The sequence below is a fragment of the Macrobrachium nipponense genome, chromosome 23 (genome assembly GCF_015104395.2).
Source record: "Macrobrachium nipponense isolate FS-2020 chromosome 23, ASM1510439v2, whole genome shotgun sequence".
NCBI lineage: Eukaryota > Metazoa > Arthropoda > Malacostraca > Decapoda > Palaemonidae > Macrobrachium > Macrobrachium nipponense.
Genome location: NC_061090.1, coordinates 72320288 through 72337787, shown reverse-complemented (window position 1 = coordinate 72337787; position 17500 = coordinate 72320288). Strand labels below are relative to the sequence as shown.

General features: G+C 39.5%; 1 protein-coding gene and 1 long non-coding RNA gene across 2 annotated transcripts in view; one reads left to right on the top strand and one right to left on the bottom strand.

Annotated features, from left to right (window-relative positions):
- The window catches only part of LOC135198198 (protein psiR-like), a 379223-nt gene that overhangs the window by 38275 nt on the left and 323448 nt on the right, over nucleotides 1–17500 (bottom strand). The gene's annotated exons all lie outside the window — the stretch shown is intronic.
- LOC135197045 (uncharacterized) overlaps nucleotides 8969–17500 on the top strand; it is a 34230-nt gene continuing 25698 nt past the window's right edge. Inside the window, exon 1 of the long non-coding RNA XR_010310541.1 lies at nucleotides 8969–9239. This is a non-coding gene — a long non-coding RNA (uncharacterized LOC135197045). The remainder of the gene's footprint in view (nucleotides 9240–17500) is intronic.

The window sequence follows — 17500 nt, the reverse complement described above, 5'->3', positions numbered from 1 at the left end:
AGTCTTCTATGACGATAGCTTGATCGCTTCTGCCAATGATGATGATTAATTCTACTCTCTCTACATGATAAAGCTTAGGTAAAGAGGTACAGGTCTTCTAATGACGATAGCTAAATCTGTTCTGCCTGTCTACCACCTCTGTTACAAGTTATGAAGGAACAGACAGTAGTTCGAACATATGAACATACATACAAATGACATAGTTTCATACGAACACACAATCAAATGAGACACGCTACAGATCACGTAGGCCGCTTGAGCTATAGGTCACGGTGTTTGTCTCAAGCAGGAAGCTTGGACTAAAGTTTATAAACAATTGAATGACTACAGGTGACGGCATGTTTATCTTAGCGTACTTTTATTGTTATACGTCATCTTTAGCGTCTCTAGTCTGATCACATTCCTGCAAGCAATCTGGTTGACCTTTTTAGTCTTTTATATATATGGACTAACATTTCATATTTTTATTATGTAAACACTTACATTAGCTCGGTCAGCTACCAAAACCAACTACTGAATAGTACTCAAACTTGACTTGCATTTGACTTATAGGAGTGTGATGCAGACTATGTGAACTATATAATATATATATATATATATATATTATATATATATATATATATATATATATAAGTAAAATAAAAATTCATGGTGTACATGAAATGATTCAAGTAATAAGATATAAAACAATGATATTGGTAAATAATAGTGATCGCGTGATATATAATGATACAGTTTTTCAACTTCATCTCTTTAAGATACTTATGCTACAGAAAATACTAATGTACTCTGATAATTGCATAGAATGAAGATTAACATGATTCTTGATTCATTAAAAATCAATATACTACATCATATATACGTTGCAGATATTGGTAAATAATAAAAGGTAACAGATTGATTATAGGCTACCTGATTTGTTTATACATATGTATATGGATTCATATAATTATGATTAATATATGTGCACTTCAAATAGATTCCTATTGCGTACACGCAAAGATATATTTCGATTCCGTTATTTATGATCATTTATATATAGATTCCTAGTGCGTACACGCAAAAAATATATTTCGATTCTGTTATTAATGATCATTTATGTATGACATTTATATATAGGATACTGATACTTTATATATTATGGATACATGACCGAGGTTATACTACTTCACTTTTAACTAGCGTTCGAACAACTTTTCGTCCATTACACAGTTCCAGACAACCACCTATAGCCCAATGAAACGGCCTATTTCACAGGGTTAAACAAGGGGAAAAATTTGCCTGGGCGGGTCCAACGTTCTATTTTTGCGCTCATACTTATTATTCTCTGCATCCTAAGCTACACGATTACGTTCGCGATGAATCAATTCATCCCAGCACGAGTCCTTCGCCAGCAAAGTAGAGTTGAATATCCTTCGGGTCGTAATTTGTCGGAAGTATGTCCCTTTTGTAGTCGATTCCGACAGCCGCCGGAGCGTTCCGCTTAAAACGAGATTAACGACGAGATACGGTGTCGGTCGAAGAAGTCCATGATGGTGATTATTCCTTTCACATTGTAGGCGGTTGTTACTCGACTGCCGTCGTCCGCAGCGACGAACGATTTTTTGAAGTTGCGATGTGAAACTCTCGTACTGCAGGATACTGTAACAGGTTCCATTAATCAGCCTGCAAGTGAAATTATACTTGTCACAAGGGCAAAGAAAATTCAGACGACATCCAAATACAGGGGAGGGGAGAGAGCCATTTAGACCAGACTTAACCCACATGAATTCGCTGATTATTTTGGAATTCAAAAGAGAGCTGTACAAACTTTTTTATCCATGGCATTAACAATGAGTGAACCTATCCAGGTCTATGATGACTTGTAAAAATATCCATAATTAAAAAATAAATAGATATCATTACGAATCTCAAAGAAAATTCGATATTACTGGTAGTAAGTTACTAGACAAAGAAGTGGAAAATGGAGCTATTTGTAAGATTGCCAGGCAACATAAGAGTCAAAGAAAATATTAATCATGATTCTGTATTTCTCTATGCTAACTGAAATTAAGTTGTGATAAAATATGATCCTATGTGCCCCTAACAAAAGTTTCATATTCGATTTTCTCGCGCGCATCCTCTGAGGTTAAGTAAAAACTTTAACTAATACGATAGGAGATGCAACGAAAAAAACCCACTATGTAACTAATTTCTAAATAAACTTTGGGTTTTTTCAAGAAAATGTGACATTTTCCCATGAATGTTTTACTTGAATTGTAATAGGCTAATGTTGCAAGTAAATATTTCATATTTATATCTTGATACTTCTAAATGTCTATGAGGTTCAGAAAAATTAATTCATTTTGTGTTATGAAATTCTATTTGCTTATTTTTGTTTATTAATTTTAAAATGATTGCAACTCCTTAGTTGCATTGCGCATACGGATAGATACGTCTGCCTTGCCCATGAGAAGGTTCGGGCTAAGCATTCCTTTCTCCAGTCAATCTGCTTTGCAAGCGCGAGATGAAGCCTGTGCAAGCAGATATTTGAGGTTAAAGGAATCAATGCTGATACGGCAAACGCGACAGACCTTCTAGAACTGATGTCGTCACCAGCTTAAGAGTTACGTTACTTGCTGTAAGAGATACGACTTTAGGATAAATTTTTTGTTTTTTTGTTTTTAATACGACCCACATGAGAAGAATGTCTGAAAAAAAAAACAGTACCAAATTGAACAATATATTAGTTTCATGTTGGAAATCTGCATAATTGTAATTATGTTAAATTAAATATTCCTTATTCAAACTGATGAAAAAGGTTCCATACAAATTCTATATATATATTAGCCCTGTATAAGATTCATATAGGATTATTTCATAGATAACATTTCACTTCTAGACTTCCTGACTTTAAAATCTCTTTTATTTTATTTTATTTATTATTTATTTATTATTATTATTTTTTTTTCATTGACTACGAATATAAATCACCGGGACAGACAATATGTCAGTAGGGTTTTGGATATGTGTTTGAACTTTTAGCTTATTTGTCATTACTAAGCGTTAAGTTAAGTTAGAGTTCAAATCTTTACGCATATATATTTGGATATTTAATTATCTATGGTTACGTTTTGCTTATTGATTTTATCGTGATTCCTTTTTTTATTATAATTTGTAACCCTTCCGACTTCTTACGGAGTGTATTATATTGACTCCACTTGTATCCATATTTATTTTATTTTTTTAATATTTTATTTATTTATATATATATATATTTGATAATTAATGTTGGCTTGAATATGTGGAAAAGTGTTTCTAGCGGCGATACCGTATAAGGCTACTTGCGGTATCAAGATATGAATGATAAAGGTATTTAAAACCACGAGAACCGCTATAATCCAGTTCGGATCCAATATCACGAGTTGTAACTCGTAAGACATTGACACTTCCTATTTAATTATCCGTTATTCTACCAAACCGATTGACTCTGGGTGATAAAATATATTATTGGTTTTCTTAATGGAAAGGAATTCACACAACGCGTTATGGAGATTATTATTGATTTACACCACCCGAGTCACATTATCATGTGTGAATTCCATGTTTACTGATTTAGCACTCATAAATATTCCTAATGCACTCATTGCGGTGTTTTGTTTTTTAGTGCTATTACTTCTATATAACGTGTCAAGGAACTATTAACACTAAGAAGTGTTATTCACTCTGTCAGACTCGTAATTCTGTTAATAATTCTACGTATATTCTTTCAAGGAATGATTTTGGCACACGGATAGGCCCTTAACTGACAGGTGTCTTAGTGTGTCCCTTGTTTTCATGACACATGTTACAATCAGTTATGTGCTTTTTATATCTGTAAGCATTGCAGGCCAGTACACAGTGATTTGGCTTTCTGTGACATAGTAGGGAAACCTGGATGACGGAATGCAACCAGTTTATGACGATTGGTATGAAAGAGATTATTACTACTACCTGGTCGTTAGTCATCTGCTGTGTTCTTCGGGTTTTCCTCGTCACGGACCTACATATAATATTACATTTGATTACATTATTCTGATACACATACTTTAAATATACTTTTGCTTTAGGGTTTCTGCTCGAAGTGTTTATGTTTTTGCTTAGCCCGCTGACCCTGTTTTCCATTCGAAGTGTTTATTGTTTGGTGTTATTGCTGCTGACTCTGTTTCCGTTCGAAGTATTTATTGTTTGGGTTATGTCTGTTGACTCTTGCTTTGTTCAGTTTGTAACAGTTCTGCGCTCCAACCCAGATATTCAATACTCGCGATCTCTTAGGTTAAGGAATTTTCTTGTTTAGATACGGTTTTAACAATAGGCACGGATATTTCTATATCTTTTAGTCTAATTAATGGTTCTTTGCAGTATGGTGCGGGATTGCGGGATAATGCGTCAGCTATGATAATTGCTTTCCCAGGTAGATATCTTATCTTGGCTCCAAAGACCTGAATGATCATTTGTCACCGAGTTCCTTTTGGACTGTGATTAAAGCCTTTGAAAAACTCGGTAAAGGACTCATGTTCAGTAAGGACTATCAGGATAGCCATAGATTATGAACTTAAAATGTACTAGTGAGTTAAAGATACCTAGCCCTTCCTTCCTATTACTGCATATTTACTTTCAGAGGGCTTTAGTTTACGTGAATAAAAAGCTATAGGAAAGAACTGTTTATCATATTACTGAAGTAATACTCCTCTTACCCCTTGGTCTGAGGCGTCTGTTGCAATAAAAAAAAATTCCTTATTTAAATCAGGGATTTTTAAGTTAGTGAGCTGCATTATTCCGCTTTTAAGATATCGAACGCCTGTTGATGCTTTTTTGAAAGACCATAATAAATCTACGCTCTTCTTCGTAAGATCTGTTAAAGGAGCTGTCATGATTGAAGAGTTACATCATTTGCATACGATTGTAATACCCACTACAGCGCCAAAGTGCTGTATCCCCCCTTTTACGTTAATAGGTACCGGAAAGTTATGAATAGCCGACACCCCTTACCATGGACTACTTTAAGACCTTGACTAGACACATAAAACTAGATAAACATGTTCGGTTTTTAAAAACTCACATTTAGATATTTACTCTGAGATTATTTGTCTTTGTCTCTGTAGCACTAGCTCTAGTTTATGTGAATGTACTTCTAAGGTATTTAGAAAAGATTATAAGACCAACCATATAAGCATGTAGGGTATCCCCTAAAAGTCTCCAACACTATATTGTAATTGGGGTGCAAACGTAAGCCGGAGGCATACGTAAAAATTGATAATGTCCCCTGAGTGTGCTGAAAACGGTGTATGAGGTACAATCACTTAGGTAATGGTATCTGGTAAAAGCTTTTAAGTAAGTCCAAGTTGGTGAAAAAAAAAATGAAAAAAAAATTATTATAACCTAACAGAGATAAGATGTCGTCGGTACATGGCACTGGAAACTATCGGGAGTCGTTTCCTTGTTTAAGCGTCAGAAATCTACGCAGATACGCCAAGTCCGATCTTTTATGGCATGACGTTTGAGGGAAAAATTATATGGGCTTATTGATTTCCTAATGACTCCTATTACTAACATTTTTCAACTTCGTCATTTATCTATATTTTGAAATTTCATTGAGAGTCTATGCGAAGGTATGTATATAGCTTTATGTTTGTCCTTAGGACCGTATTTTGTTTCAATGACATCCATTTTTCTCCCAGAGATCACTCGCTAGTGTAGAACTTCCTGGTATTCAGGTAAAAGATAAAAAAAATTTCTGCTGAATCACCTCTGCTTGAATGACTTTACGGATATTACTTTAGATAGATATCAGAGAGATTCATCTACGAATGGTTTGGGCGGGATTAAAAATTAGCAACAATAAAAAAATGCGATATTTATATGTATAAGTTTGTGGATTACTAGATTAACATGTTGCGGCGAGTTCAACTGTGTCTAGGGCTTTGTTCACGGAAATCGTTATCATTCAGAGGTGTCGGGAAGGATTAAATTTCATTTCCCAGCAAAGTCTTTTTACACGCACTAAGACATTCGAGGGTGCATGCTTCTCGAGATTTTGCGTGCAAAGTGCGACTGCGGTTGTGGAGAATTCTGTTGGGTCATTTGAACAATGTTACGATTTATGAGAGAAATGTATAGTTCCTTTATATAAGTTATTATTTGATTAACTGTCTCATTTTTGTTCAAACGGATTTTAATATGTTTGAAGGTTTATAGGATTTTCCTTTGATAAACACGCCTTATTTTGCAGGATGTAAGATAATATTTTGTATACCCCTAGATGGATCTTACAATTACACTAGATACAGATCAATGTTTTTATAACTATAGAGGTATCTGTAAGCGCTCGCTTATCCGGACTTCTCATTAGGGAAGTTCGAACAACAGACGGTGAGTCCGTAAATACAGGATATTACGTGTACTAATGAAATAAATCAAGATATTTCTAATTTTTACGGCGCGTACAGTCGGGCTTAATCCACCACTACTTATAATAACTTATGTATTAAAAAAAAAAAACGAAAACCTGCTCTGATTACTTTATACGGTCGTGTGATGCATAGGGAAATTCCTTTTAAAATTTTAAAAAGGTATTTGGGATGTATGATCCAACATCGCTTTCCCCACATTGCTAGAGTCGCTTATTGTGGGAATTTGCTATGCTTTGAACAACTTCGGCAGTTTTTGACTGACCTTGACTGCTTGACTAGGTGACACAGTCACCGAGTTTGCTTGTTTGATTCTGAACGGGCTACTGTTTCTATTTCTTTTTGTAATAGGATCCTTCTCTTTATTACCATCGGCAACGTATTGTTGTGTTTTTAGCATTATGTTGCTGGTTACGTATAAAGCAATGAATGACGAACTGTTAGGAACTGAGCGATTACTATTAAGACAAATTATCACTACTGCATTCAATAAAAACTGTTTGTACTTCATTCTTTGCTAAAATTTGAAGTAGTGAGGGATCCTGGTCAGCGCATTTAGCCTAATGAAAGTTTTTTATAGGCATTTTGTTATTCCTGCAATCCAGCCATATTTTTTAAAGTAAGTTGAGTCATTGAGGTTCATATTTTATATAAAACTCAAAAAACTCAAGGCTAAAACTGCGATCGGGACTTTGCAAAGGAGCATTTATTGTCATGACCCGAAATAGTGTTACCTCTAATTTATATAGATTTATACGGGTGTTCCACTTGTTTTTGTGTGTTTTCTAATCACTACGGTGCTTAACGACCCTATCCATGCATCTGTATAAATACAGACGTCCACTGCGTAAACGCATATTCACTGTTTAATATGGATTTGTTACGTAAGGGATTAATAATCACCCAAAATGATAAAATTAACATAGTATTATGATTATGATATTTCAGTAGAACTTCTGGAAACAGACACTCAAAGATAAAAAACTCGCAGTAGCGAAATCTCAATGTAGATAATTTCTGTAAAAAAGTAAGATTAAGAATGTCTCGTAACTTCAGCCACAGGAATAACGAAATTTGATCTGCAAAGGAAACACTCAAAGTTACTCCAAATGAATAAAAAAAATTGTACTTAGCTTGCTTTTGTGGGAAGTCACGGTGTTCCGATAACGACACACGGCCTTGGTCCTCCTTCTCTTTTAGCGGATGACCCGTTTGGCTTCAGTTTCCCCCGTGCGCGCGTTGTTTCGATGATTCGAGCCCTTGAAAGATCCGATGCTGCAGACGCGTTCGGTTTGTTTCTTGAAGTGCCGGAAACGCTCACTAACGATGTTTTCTTGAATGATTCTAATGAGAGACGAAGCTTACGTTGCCGTAGGAAAAGGACACGTCGGTTTTGTTTCTTGAAGTTATTCACTAAACGATGATACTAAGTTGCTTGAAGAATCTGTTGCTTTCGTCGTCGTTGAAGAGTTCTTATTGTTTTCTGAAGTCGCTCACTAACGATGATACTAGGTTGCTTGAAGAATCTGCTGCTTCCGTCGTCGTTGACTTCTTATGATACATGATTTATTATTCTGGTTTTTCTTCGTAGGACATTGTAGAGTTCTTCTGGTACGCTGGCCACCACTTTTTAGTCTTTTATATATATGGACTAACATTCCATATTTTTATTATATAAACACTTACATATGTATATTTTTTTATGGTAAAATGTTTAAGATGACTTTGATCAAAGATTATTACAGGAATCGAATACTAATAACTGATGGTATATTTGATACAGGATGATACTTTAAGTATGCATTTGGTCTTTGAACTTCAAGGCAGGCAGTTATAAGCATTTTTAGAGGCGGTTTCTAAGTATTTGCGGATTCTAGCTATTCGCATGGGGGAGTGGGGTGTCTGGTACGCATCCCCCGCAAATACAGGGGTCCACTGTATGTGTATTTTTAATGCAAGGGGTCATGTTCATTTGCACATCCATTTGTTTTTCATCAGTCATCATATGTCAGGAGATAATTACCTTATTTTCACCGAATCATTGCATAAACATCCAAGTGAGAAAGTTTACCAACTTCAACTGGTAAATATGTCTTGCATCCCAGAAAAGCAGAAGGAAAATCGCTTCCCCTTACTTCTCTCTCTCTCTCTCTCTCTCTCTCTCTCTCTCTCATATTTTTTATATCCCCTGGCTGTAGACTTGCTGGACAACAGTGACTAAATTTTTCATAATTTCTAAGCGATTATTTGCTGATAAGGATTGTTTCTGCCCTACTGAGGCAGCCCATGTCTGTTGTGGTGATTTCATATAGACACAAGCAAGCAAAATAATAGTTTTGCTGCCAATGTTGGCTGCTTCTGTGAAAGTTTATACAGTAGATAATATTCTTAAATAGTTATGAAAACGGATTTGTTGGTCAGTACCTATTGAAATTATGTTCGAAGTCATGCAGACTTTGGACAATGAGTCAAAGATTTGTAAATAATAGCAAATAGGTGAGAAATTATATAAATAAAAAAGGAAGTCTATAAAAACTGTTGCTTAACCAAAACCAATTCATCCTAGATGATTGCAACGTAATACCTCCGCCGGAGGAATGCATAGTGAACTATGCTGGCGTGTGCCAGAAGGATTGCGAAGATGGCAGAATTCCTACAGGGTTCGCTTTGGAGGCTGTCAATGCTGTGGCTGCCCGACAACAGACGAATGCAAAGTAAACCTTGGCTATTGCACCGAGTGTCCTGACACCTGTAATGGTATAAATATCCCCGAGTTGTGTCCTGGAGAGAAGTGCACTTGCTGCATGCCAGGTAAGTTCATTCAGCACTTATCTGTATGTGTTAAGTGTTATAAGATGTTAGGTTTTTGTCCTTTCGAGTTGTTGGACTTTGGCAAGGAAAACTTTTTCTGCGTTTAAATTTTGTTTTTGTACATGAAAACTTACCCAGCAGATATATACTTAGCTATAGACTCGGTCGTCCTGACAGAATTTCAAAACTCGCGGCACACGCGACAGGTAGGTCAGGTGATCCACCATTCTCGCCGCTGGGTGGCGGGATCCGGAACCATTCCCGTTTTCTAAGACAGATTTTCTCTGTCGCTTGAGCAGACAACATCTGTTGTTAGTCCCTAAATTTTGGATTTCTACTCATTTGCCGAGAATTTGGATTGGTTTTTTGGTGACGTATTCTGTTTTTTCTCTGGCTTGGCATACGCTTATTGTGGACTGTTTTTCGACTTTGATTTTGATTGCTCTTTCACGATGTCTGACGCTAAGGCTTCACCTATGTTTAGGGTTTGTAATAGGGAAGGGAAGATTGTAAGGTTAGGCTGCTGAAATCGTCGGTAGACCTCATAATGTTTGCTCTCAAATGTAGATAAATAAGAATGTTCAATTAACAACACCTGTATTGAGTGCGAGAATTTAACAGAGCTTGAGTGGAAGGAGTTATCATCTTATGTTAGGAAACTTGAGAGGGATAGAATCAGGAAAGCTTGAGTTAGATCATCAAATAGATCTTGTTCTCTAGAACAAGACTTTCATAACTCTCCTGTTACTAACGTTTTTCCCTTAGCCGCAGCTGCTTCTCCCGGTACTGAATCCAAGGATTCTTCCTCTGAAAGGGAAAATGTTAAAGCTTCTATCAAGAAACTTCAAGCTCAGTTACGAGCGTTAAACGAAGGTAAGAGTGGTGATAGTGATTTTGTGCAGTGTCCCCAGTGCAGTGGAGGGAGGGTCTGACCGGTTCCACATTGCTCCTAGGCCTAGACCGCTTCCAAACTCCCAGGACCAAGGGAGGAGGAATGTCGAAAGCCGCAGGGAGGATGCAGAACATCCCCACGGTCAGACGTCCCTTCGGCAGATCCTGATGTAGCATCCCAGGCTGCCTTGGATAGCCGCAGAAAGGGCATCCTAAGGGAGTGTTTTTCGGCCTCGGATTCTTCCTCTCCTAAACGAGGATGGAGTTCTGCCTCTCAATTGCGCCCTTTGAAGAGAGCCTGGAAGGCGCCTAAAGGAGACGCGGCTGATTCTAGCCCAGAGCGTTTTCCTGAGAGTTGGCCCTCAGATCCTAAGAAGGAGAGACAGGTGGAGTCCTCTCTTCAGGATCCCACGAAGAAGTTCCTGATCAACCTCTCTGGTAGGCTCCTTCAACAAGGAGGAAAGATGTTTCTCTCCCTGTTAAGAGTTCCTCTAAGCGCCCCTCTTCGGGCTAGGAGAGAGCCCTCACACTCACCAAGGCGATTATCTCCTTCTTCTAGAGACTCTTTTGGACCAGGAGTTTTTTCTCCTGACAGGCGATTTTCCCTTTCGCCCTGTAGGCGCTCTTCCCATGAGATAAGCGCCCTCCTTTAGACAAGGTTTTGAAGCCGAACAGAAAGCGCCTCAATTCATCGTCAGGAAGTGCGTAGCCGCTCCCCTTCTAGACGCCTAGAATCGAGCTGGAGTCCTCACGTCGGTTCAGGTTCAAGGAACTGGAAGAGAACCTAGACCAGTTCAAGCATCAGGATCCTTTGGGACTGCAGGACCAAGAGTGGAACCAGGAGTCAGTCAGGCACAAGAAGGCAGTCAGACGCAAGGATTCAGTCAGACTACAGGAGTCAGTAGGGCGCCACGAGCCTTTCAAGCGCCAGGAGTCAGTTAGACGTCAGGAGTCAGGGTGCCAGGAGTCAGTTAGGCGTCAGGAGTCAGGGCGCCGGGATCCTCTCAAGCGCCTTGAGTCAGGGCGCCAAGAGCCTATCAAGTGCCAGGAGTCTTGTGGACATCAGTTAAATAGCCACCAAGAGCCTAGTAGGCGCAAGAATGTTTTTGACTGCCAGGAGCCTCATTCTTCCTATGTGGCTAGGAATTTTTCTCCTCCTTCGACGGCAAATAGGAATTTGTCGAAGATTCAGCGCACTCCTTCTCGGGAAAGTATTACTTCTCCCGGGAAGAGCCCTATCATTTCCAAACGGTCTCCTTCAGTTGGGCCTTTGGAAGAAGTTTCGGACGATGAGAAGCCCGCAGATGTAGCAGTCTCAGACTACAAGAGGCTTTCACTGCTGCTTCTCAAGGAGTTCGGAGACTCCCTTCATCCTGCTGATCCTCCCTCACCAGGATCACTAATGTCCAGCACCAGGACTCATAAGTCTTCATCGTTCATTAAGATGCGCCCTGCCTTATGCATGAAGAAGGCTTTAAAGAACTTTACGGAATGGCTAGCTTCAAGAAGGGAAGCTGGTAAAACAGTTTTTTCCTGTCCTCCTTCCAAATAACAGAGAAAAACCTGGGAGGTGGTACGAGACCAAAGAGCCCATGGGATTAGGCCTCCCATCATCCGCAGACGCTGATTTTGCCTCTTTGGTAGACGCATCCAGGAGGAATGCAAAGGCAACATGGGGCATGTGCGAATTGGACCATCTTCTAAAGGGCCTCTTCAAGACTTTAGAAGTCTTCAATTTTATGGACTGGGCCTTGGGAGCATTAGCCAAGAGAGCCCAAGACACGGATTTCGTCTCTATGGAAGAGCTTACAAGTGTTCTGGCTTGCCTGGATAGAGCAGTTATGGACAGCTCAGTAGAAGTTGCCTCTCTGTTTGGAACAGGAGTGTTAAAGAAGAGATCGGTCCTTAGCTCTTTTCTAGCAAGAGCCATATCACCTCTACGAAGATCCTCTCTTCTTTTCGCTCCTCTTTCCTCACATCTGTTCCTGCAGGAGACGGTTAAGGAGGTAGCAAAATCCTTAACGGAGAAAGCAACTCAGGATCTCCTCACATACTCGGCTAAAAAGTTTAGACCCACCATTCCTATTGAAAAAAGAGATAGACCCTCTTTTGTGCAGCCCTTTCGAGGTGCCTTCTCTTCTAGAACCCCTCTTAGAGGTCGCAGACCAGAACGGAGGAGTAGACCATCTAGAAGGTCCTTCGGGAAATCTAGATGAACAGAGAGTCCTCCAGACAAAAGTAGGCGCCAGACTACTCCATTTTGCAAAAGTCTGGGTGCAGAAGGGAGCAGATTCTTGGTCCCTCTCAATCCTGAAAAAAGAATACTTGATCCCCTTTAGGGAAAATCCTCCCTTGACGACAACTCCAAGGGAGTTGAGTGCAAGATACTCAGATCCGGTCCGAAGGCTAGCTATTCTTCAGGCAGTGGAACAGATGATTACGAAAGAAGCGGGGTAGAGCTTGGTACAAGATCTCCAGTCTCCAGGATTTTACAATCGGTTGTTCCTGGTACCAAAAGCATCGGGGGGATGGAGACCGGTGCCAGACGTCAGTGCCCTGAATTTCTTTGTTATGAAAAAGAAATTCTCAATGGAGACGTCTTCCTCTGTTCTGTCTGCTCTTCGTCTAGGGGACTGGATGGTGTCCCTGGAGGCCTTCAGGATGCGTATTTCCATGTGCCAATTCATCCGACATCGCGAAATACCTAAGATTTATGTTTCAAGGGAAAGTATTTCAGTTCCGAGCGATGTGTTTCGGACTTTCGACTGCCCCTCAAGTCTTCACGGACATCATGAAGAACGTAGCTTATTGGCTACATCTGGAAGGGATCAGGATCTCATTATATCTAGACGATTGGCTAATAAGAGCCCAATCGGAGAAACCATGTCTGGAGGACCTTTACTTAACTCTGAACTTGACAAAGTCCCTGGGACTTTTAGTCAATCTCGAGAAATCCATGCTGACTCCCCAGCAAAGCATTGTCTATCTGGGGATTCAGATGGATTCTTGGGATTTTCTAGCGTATCCTTCGCAGGAAAGGAGAGAACGCTGCTTGGAAAAGGTGGCAGTCTTCTTAAGGAAAGAACATTGTTCCGCGAGGGAATGGATGAGTCTACTGGGGACCCTCTCCTCGATGGAACAGTTCGTTTCCTTTTAGGAGACTACACCTCAGACCCCTTCAATTTTATCTGAAGAGAGATGGGATTGGAAGTCTCAAGAACTGGGAGAAACCTTTCTCCAATCTCGAAGAGAATCAAGGAGATAACTCCTCTGGTGGTTAGATCCACAAAAACTAAGCAAGGAGGATCTCCCTTCACTTAAAGAACCCTCGCCTAGCGTTATTTGCAGACGCCTCAGATTCGGGGTGGGGAGCAACCTTAGGTTCGAAAGAAGTGTCAGGCACTTGGGAAGGAGAACAAGTGTCCTGGCACATAAACAAGAAAGAACTAACAGCCATTCATCTGGCTCTAGTTCATTTCGAGGAACAGGTCTCAGGTCTGGTGGTTCAAATTCACTCGGACAATACAACAGCCCTTGCATATATAAAGAAACAGGGGGGGGCGCATTCCTTCTCCCTGTACGAGTCAGCAAAGGATCTGCTGATTTGGGCTCAGGAAAGGAAATCTCTCTTCTCACAAGGTTTGTGCATGGAGAGAGAAATGTCCGTGCGGATCTGTTGAGCAGAAAAGACCAAGTCCTACCCACGGAATAGACACTCAATCTTCAGGTTTGCCAACAACTTTGGCATCTGTGGGGAAGACCCATATTAGACATGTTCTGACCAACAAGAACTACAGGCTGGAAAATTATTGCTCCCCGATCTCGGATCCGCAAGCGGTAGCCGTAGACAGCTTTCTGCTAGATTGGGCAGGTTTAGATACGTACGCCTTCCCTACTTTCAAGATAGTAGGGGAAGTGTTGAGGAAGTTTGCCTGCTCAGAGGGAACCAAAAATGACCCTAATCGCTCCCCTTCTGGCCAGCCCTCGATTGGTTCACAGAGGTACTGGAGTGGATAGTAGATTTTCCAAGATCGCTTCCACTAAGTAGCGATCTTCTCAAACAGCCCCACTTCGACAGATTTCACAAGAACCTCTCCGCTCTAAGTCTGACTGCCTTCAGACTATCGAAGGACTCGTCAGAGCAAGGGGTTTTTCGCGCGAAGTTGCGAAGGCTATTGCAAGAGCAGAAGAATTTCCACTCTAAAGTGTATCAGTCGAAGTGGGAGTTTTTTGGTTTAGAAGATGGTGTAAGAGTAAGAAAATATCCTCTTCCAGTACCTCTGTAGCTAAGATCGCTGGTTTTCTTCTCTATTTGAGAAGAGTTGTAACCTGGCAGTATCAACAGTGAAAGGTTACAGAAGTATGCTGGCCTCAGTTTTTAGACATAGAGGTCTAGATCTAACAAACAATAAAGATCTTCATGACTTAATAAGGTCTTTTGAAACCACGAAAGACCAGAAGATTAAGAGACCTAGCTGGAACTTGGATGTGGTCCTTAAGTTCCTAATGTCAGAAAAGTTTGTACCTTCTCATACAGCTTCATTTAGAGACTTAACTAGAAAAGTCCTTATTTCTCTTTGCATTAGCAAAGAGTAAGAGAGTTAGTGAGTTACAAGCCTTGGAAGGTAGAGTTGGTTTTAGGAAGGATTCAGCGGTTTGCTCATTTAAAACCACTTTTCTTAGCGAAGAACGAAAATCCCTCAAAACCATGGCCTAGAAGCTTTGAGGTAAAAGGACTTTCTTCACTAACAGGAAAAGAACTAGAGAGGACTTTGTGTCCAGTCAGGGCACTCAAGTTCTACCTGAAGCAAAAAGCGTTATTAGGAGGTACAGAAGAAAGTCTTTGGTGCTCGGTAAAAGATCCTAAAAGACTATTTCAAAGAATGCCCTAACGTTCTTCATAAAGGATGTGATAAAGGAAGCTCAACCTAACATGCAATGAAGAGCACCTCAAGATTCCCAGAGTAATAACACATGAAAGTGAGAGCCATAGCTACGTCAATGGCCTTTCACAAAACCTGGTCTCTTCAGGCTCTGATAGAGTCAACGTTTTGGAGATGTAACTCTGTGTTCGCCTCCAATTATCTAAGAGACGTAAAAATTTCTTACGAAAAGTGCTTTGCTCTGGGAGCGTATGTTTCTGCGGATTCAGTGCTGGGAGAGGGAGCTGAGGCTAATCCTTCTTAACTTAGTTTAGTATTATAATTTTTCTTTCGGTATTGGTGGTTGTTTTTTATTGGTTGATTGTCAGAGGGAATAGGGGACCCTCTTGCAATTCTTAGTTTATAACAGTACTACATGTCAGGTGATCGGGATTGGCTTCAGTGCTCCTTGTGTTTACTTATTGGAACCTTAACTCTGTCATGTAAGAGGGCTAGTCCCCCATTGATATGACATAGGTAAAGGCTCTACCATGTAAAGTGGGTCATCCCCCATTGGTACGATCCAGAGTAGGCTCTGTCGCGTAAGCGGGCTAGCCCCCATTGACACGATCCAAAGAGTTATCCAGCCATAGGTCCATACCTCACTGGGACTCTTGAGGCAGGCAGACTCATAGACAGTAGTCATGAAGTCTTCAGCCCAATCAGGTAGGAACCATGGATTATTATATCCAAGAACATATGTTGTTTTTTCCCTGTTTTTTAATGTATTTATTATAATTATTATGATTATGTTTAAGCTGTCTCTTACCCTCCACCAAGGGTGCCAATCAGCTAAGTATATATCTGCTGGGTAAGTTTTCATGTACAAAAATGATATTGTTAAGATACAATAAAGTTTTGTACATACTTACCTGGCAGATATATACGATTAATGGCCCACCCATCCTCCCCTCAGGAAACAGGTGGAAGAGAAAATCTGTCTTAGAAAACGGGAATGGTTCTGGGTGGCGGGAATGGTGGATCACCTGACCTACCTGTCGCGTGTGCCGCGAGTTTTGAAATTCTGTCGGGACAACCGAGTCTATAGCTAAGTATATATCTGCCAGGTAAGTAGTACAAAACTTTATTGTATCTTAACAATATCATTTTTTATTTCTCAGATACCTATATATTTCACTCTCATTCAGCACTTTCAGGTTTTCAAATATTATAAAGAATAAAGAAAAAATATGAAGGAACATTTTCATATCACAAGTAGAGGTAATTATAAACTAATGAAAGATAAGAATAGTATTTAAATTACCTTCACTCTTTAAGTGCAGAATAGACTGAATTTAGTAATCAAAACAGGTCATTTTATCTATGCAATTGTCTACTAGAAATTTTAGATTCATTTATATCTCCGTCATTCATCAACATGTTAGATGATTACCACATTTCCATTGAATTAGTGAGCAATAATCCAAAAATTAATGTTCACCTCCTGAGCCGAGTAAATCTAAATATAAATTATTTTTTTTAAAAATTAATTTGTCTTGGGTATTTTTGACCTTGCCCAATTTTGAAAGTCATTGTTCATTTTAAAGTGCTACTTTGAATTTTTCATTGATTTTAATGAAACCTGTTAAACAAATAAACTAAGGGTTATTGACTCTTCTTCAATATTTGTAACCTTCATATATTTTTCATCACAGGTTAATTGAAACTCTCATGCTGTTTAACACTGCCTTAATGGTTGACTTTTGCTAAGTCTGTTATTAGCCAATTTAATGGAGTAGAAATCCAACCATCCAGCAAAATGCACCATTGTATTTGGGAACTCTAATAAGATATGGATTACTTTCTACTAGTCTTTATATTATATGAGGATATACTATACAACAAATATCTACGTATAGTACTGAATGGGAAAAAGGATAAAAACAAAATCTAAACTTACTTTAAAAACATTCATGCAGTCAAGCATTTGTCACTTAATTCCAGTAAACAATATGTAAAGAAATGACACTTTTACTTTTACTTTTACTGCTCTACATACGAAAAGTTTTCAAGATACGAAAGGTTTCTGAAAGTCCAAGATTCGCCCGATAACAATTTTGAAACTCGCACCACGCGCCGCCATCTTAGTTCTAGTAGACTCGCCACCATCTTTCTGCTCTCCCATTGGTTCCTGATGCTAGCCAAGCCATGAGATCCTTCTCTCCTATTGGACAGCATCCCTTTCCCACCATGCATCTTACGTGGTGGCGTCCCTTCGCTCGGCCACTTCGCACCCGAAGCTTTATCCTACGCATGCGGCATTCGTTCGGTCCAACGATTTTGTTTAGTATCGTAAATTCGTTAGTGATTTCGCTGTGCTACTTTATCGTGTTGTGAGAACCTAATTAGTATACGTACTACATATGTAACTTTTTTACGTACATTACATATTAGTCATGGGTCCCAAGAAAGTTGCTGAAGTTCACAGAAAGAAGAAAATGCTTTCTA